General features: G+C 37.4%; 1 protein-coding gene across 1 annotated transcript in view; it reads left to right on the forward strand.

The window, feature by feature from the left end:
• The window catches only part of taok1a (TAO kinase 1a), a 32,017-nt gene that overhangs the window by 4,513 nt on the left and 21,987 nt on the right, over positions 1–5,517 (forward strand). The window lies entirely within an intron of this gene.

A 5,517-nucleotide genomic window follows, 5' to 3' on the forward strand; every position in this document is an offset into this window, starting at 1 on the left:
TGTTTGTTTGTTTTTTGCTTATTGTTATAGAAGAAACAATAGCCTAATTATAAACACACTTTTTACAGGGATTCTAAAGAGGCATCAAGGGCTTTTGACTCCAAAAGTCAATACTATATTGAAAAGTATAAGTATTGCTTGCAAAAAAAAACAGTAATATCAGATATTTAGCAGCTATGGTCTCTTAAATAATGCCCATGGTACAATTTCCAAATGAAATGATCTCCGCAGGTGCAGCTAGGACGCAGGGCCTAATCACTCGCAAGGTCATACTCAGTGTTTATAAATACAAAGCGGTGCAGCGCTGGCACGGGACAGCATCTCTAAAGCTCTGCCCATGGAGAAGGACTGGGTCAGAACTGTGCTGCTGTTTGTCTGGCAAATGAAGGGTACTCCCTGCTTCGACGGAGGACTTTCCTAGACATTCCTCCTAATCTGAATTTAAAGGAGGTTGTGATGCTTGTTTAAGGAGAGGGGTAAGTTGTTTGATATCCTGACAAATTCTTTCAGGCCAGTCGTGACTGGACAGTGTTTGTGGTCAGGGTTATTTGGTGTAGGACAGTAATAGGAATACCTACAGTGTGAAAACATCACTGAAATGATATTGATTTGATAATATTATACGTAAACAAGCTGGGTTTTTGGACAGATAGAACTATTTCCTTGTGTTTGCGGTGGCAGTTACAGTTCTGTTTTTCAGCTTTTCACACATTCCTGAATAGCAACTCAGCATTTCTCCATTTGTGTGGCTAAGCTTTGCTTTGACTCTAGTAGTTTTGTTTAAACTTGTCAGTTCGTTGGAAAATGAGATAAAGTCTGAAGGAAATGAGTTGAAGGAGTTAAGAATGTTGATGTTGACTTAAAGAGCTGATTAGCACTGAAATGGTTGATAGGAGATTTGAAGTGGCATTAGCACATGAGCTGAGTGAACAGGAAATAGAGAAACACTGCGTGAAAGAAAGCAAGCGACATCATGTAGGCAGTTCCTGCCCTGCTGTTGTTTCGTCCTGCCCTGCCACATTCCTTCTGTGTGTCTGTTGAATGGCCTGATGGGGTGTCATCTCGTTCTGCCCTTACAGCCTGTGTCACATGCTAAGCATCTGGCAGTTAGCATGATTGCTTCGCAACCCTGCTTTTTTAAATTCAATGTCAATGAATTTGAATTGAGGTGGAAACTTAGATGCGGAACAGTCATTTGAATGTTAATTGAAAGAACTAGAACTAAAATGGAATGAACAAGCATTCATTTAAAAGAACATTTATATATAAAAATGAATATGTACACTAACATTCAAAAATTTGGGTCAGTAAGATTTTAAAAAAATATATACTTTTATTCAGCATAATGCATTAAATTGATTAAACATGACAGTAAAGACTTTTATAATATTTCTGTTTCAAATAAATTCTATTCATCAAAGTATCCTGAAAAATGCATCACAGTTTCTAAAAAATATTAAATGGCACAGCTGTTTTCGACATTGAAAATAATAATAAATGTTTCATGAGCACTAAATCAGCATATTAGAATTATTTCTGAAGGATCATGTGACACTGAAGATTGGCGTAATGATGCTGAAAATTCAGCTTTGCCATCACAGGAATAAATTATATTTTAAAATATTTCTAATTGTAATAATTTAATTGCAAACATTTGAACGGTACTGTAAATATTTATATATAAATATTATTTTAAATTCATGCTTTTTCATTCCATTTTGAATTTCAATATTTTTTAAATATATAAAGTCGTTTAAATGGCTTCAAAGCTATCATCTCAAATAAAGAATCTCAGTTTTCAAAATGAATCCCAAGGACTTGCCACCCAGACTCACATGATTATAAACATTTTAAATGCTTCCTTAAAGTGGTCATCGCATGTACCTTCATGCCTATTTACAATACTATTACACTTTAAACAATACATATGTGCCTATGGTTAATTGTTGTCAAAATATAAACCAATATAAATTCATGTTCAAACAACCTTTCAAAACCCTAAATAGTGCATGATCTGGCCCACTGTAAGCGTTTTCAGATATAGTTAGAGTGTCTGTCAGCTCTGCATATATAGTGCTCATGTGTGTGTAAAGGTGAACGGGATGGTGTGATTCGAGTGGGTTGATGTGTGTGTGTGTGTGTGTGTGGGCAGAGAGAGTGTGAGGCAGCTGGTGTGGTGGGAGGCCGGTCTTGTGACTGAGACATCAGCCCTGAGCTCTCAGCATTGTGTCTGTGCAGCCGATCATCTGAACAGCACTGAGGGGGGAGCATCGGCCCAAACCCAACCAGCTCCAGCAACAAACAAAGCACTATTTTAGAATGAGGTCATTCCTATGTGCCTATAGTTTGATGGTGTTTACTTATAAAGCACACAGTGGGAATGAAGGCCGCTTGTGTAACTATGACAGCATTGGTATTAATGAGAGTGTTAAAGGGGTCATATGATGCGATTTCAATTTTTCCTTTCTCTTTGGAGTGTTACAAGCTCTTGGTGCATAAAGAAGATCTGTAAAGTTGCAAACACTAAAGTCTCAAAACCAAAGAGATATTTTTGGTGTTATCATCATAACTAACTTACAGGAATAGTTTACCCAGTCAATAAAATTTATCATGTTGTTCCAAACCTTTATAATTTTTCCTTCACAAAAGAAGATCCTTAAAGGGGTCATAGGATGCCCATTTTCCACAAGTTGATATGATTCTTTAGGGTCTTAAAGGGATAGTTCACCCAAAAATGAAAATTTGATGTTTATCTGCTTACCCGCAGGGCATCCAAGATGTAGGTGACTTTGTTTCTTCAGTAGAACACAAATTATGATTTTTAACTCCAACCGTTGCTGTCTATCAGTCGTATAATGCATGGCAAGGGTAACAAAATCTATGAAAGTAAAAAAAAACATGCACAGACAAATCCAAATTAAACCCTGCGGCTCGTGACGACACATTGATGTCCTAAGACACGAAACGATCGGTTTGTGCGAGAAACCGAACAGTATTTATATCATTTTTTACCTCTAATTCACCACTATGTCCAACTGTCTTTGAGCGCGCGCAGGCATCCGGTGCGTGAGGTGTGTACTGAAGAAACAAAGTCACCTACATCTTGGATGCCCTGGGGGTAAGCAGATAAACATCAAATTAAGTTGATTAGATTCTCTATCCCTTTAATGAAAAGTCTGTAACATAGTTTGGTTAAAAGTTCTCAGTGGTAGTGTAAAAAACACCTTTTATACCCTGTCAAAAACCGCTCTTTTCAGATCAAGCCGTTTTTGTAGCATTTTCCTTTAAATGTTAATGAGCTCTGCTGACCCCGCCCCTCTCTTCCGAGCTGCTCTCAGAGAGACTGTTTACTTTAGCCGCATTCATCGTGAAACTTGCTAATTAGCACATTATTAGGAAAGGCGATTTGCAAAGATTCATTACAAAACATTATACTCACTTCTTCTGTAGATGAGGCTGGATCATGAATGATTCGCGCGAACATAGACGCATTTATGTAGATCGGGGGTGCATTCCACTGTGAGTTCAGCGGCTCATATGTCGGGAGTAAATTACGACTGCTGTTCATTATTACATCCAACAACAGAACACCTCAATCGCTTAGGAGTCATTCTTGTCTATATCTGCTCCAGCAGTGAAACAATGGCGGACTGATGACAGCTCACTCAGGGCGGGTCTAAGGTAAGACACCAGTCCAGTCTGTGCTGAAACTCTACTGTCAATCAAACTATTGTGGGCGGGGCGTCACACAGACGGGCATCTGAGATCGATTTTTATCATTTTAGGGTGGTTGTGTACACACACTGCCAACACACATTTCAGTTCAAACAACTTGTAAAAGTGCATGTAGCATCCTATGACCCCTTTAAAAAAATGTTTTGGTGGGGTTTTTTTTGTGTCTTAAAGTTAACGTCTCAGTGGGGTTTAAAATACACTATTGATTTGACTGCACTAACACTATCGAATGAGAACAAAACTGAATTAAGCTGAATTATGACACTATTGTCTTCTGTAGAGCTGCTTTACAGTGGAAATGAATTTGTTACATAATTGATTAATTTTGCAACATCCACACTAGGGGTGAGCAATATACCGGTAGACACGATTAACCGGTAGAAATTTGTCAACCGGTAGAGATATCTTCTCTATTGCGGTTACACGCTCACATGACGTTGCTGTGCTACGTGATCAAGAAAACTTGTCGCATTTTTAAGCATTGCGGTTTAAAAACAAGCGATTTTAAGTCGTTTAAATGCAATCAGCAGCGAAAGAGAACTCATTTTGTTAAATGTGCAAACTGTTTCTGAGTGCTGTCAGAGACGCGTGCACATGAAGATGATGCTCATAGAGCACGGGAGTATTGAATAGTTATTTTTGCCGCACTATAGGCCTTTAACGGTTAAATACACACACTTGTATGTGTCAGAAGAATGCCCGTCTTTGCAAGTATACTTGTAAACACAGAAATTTAGGTCTTAAGTAAAAGCAAACACCTGAGAAAGAAAATACACGTGTGACTGTATATTGGATCTGGGCAGCTCTTAAAGTGACCGCTAAATCACATTTGTAACTTTAATAAGAAACGTATATTTAATTTACACAGTAAAGAATATGCAACGGGAAAAAAAATCCCGGGGATTAATTTTACATGCACAAAAAGCAGCAAACAACAGAATATGAGGATTCACATGGTCATCATATCACATCACGCACCTGCAGCGCTTCTGCGAGCGGTAGCCTATATAACGAATAAATAGGCCTATACGAGAAACATATTTTTACTTAAATAATAAATTAAGAAAATGAAAGAAAAACTGTGCAACAAGTAGCCTAGCCTAGTATGCAGTTTCAGTTCATTTTTGTGCTGCGCGAAAGGAAACAAGACGGCAGAAAGCAGCATCCTATTTTTCTTTAGGCTTATTTTACAAAAGCACAAAGATTTGTTTTTATTGTGAATGTACACAAATTAAGGCAAACCTTTTACAATTCCGATTATCTTTAGGACTAAAAGGAGTAGTTGCTTCCACTGAAGGATAAAATTCAAGTGATTGCGCCGGTGCCGCATGTGCGCACACAGTTAAGCATTGCTACCTTGACAATGCAGCCTATTCATTATCATAATAAAATAGTCAGTCAAACATGCGGAAAAAAAACTATGTAGTACAAAAAAAAAATTTAGTAAAAAATATGTAGTAAAATCTGTGCCGTTAAGTGTTATCACAGTACCGCCGTGATGTTATGCAAAACATTTTGTTTTATGTGGATATTGGAACGCGAGTGAAGTACATAATAAATAATAATTTGCCATTCAAATATATCGCGAATACAGAAACATTAGATTTTTTGTGGAATGAGAGACCCAACGTTGGTTTCAGTTTCGTTTTAGCCTAAATGAATTCGTTTTATATTGCTATAGTTTTATATTGCTATAGCTTCTAATATTTTTTATTCTTGTTCTTTTCTAAATACTGTTAATTGAAAGGATTTGTTGTGGAGTGAGGGGAACTAAAATAGCCT

The sequence above is a fragment of the Sinocyclocheilus rhinocerous genome, unplaced genomic scaffold (assembly GCF_001515625.1).
Source record: "Sinocyclocheilus rhinocerous isolate Xijiao unplaced genomic scaffold, SAMN03320098_v1.1 scaffold166, whole genome shotgun sequence".
NCBI lineage: Eukaryota > Metazoa > Chordata > Actinopteri > Cypriniformes > Cyprinidae > Sinocyclocheilus > Sinocyclocheilus rhinocerous.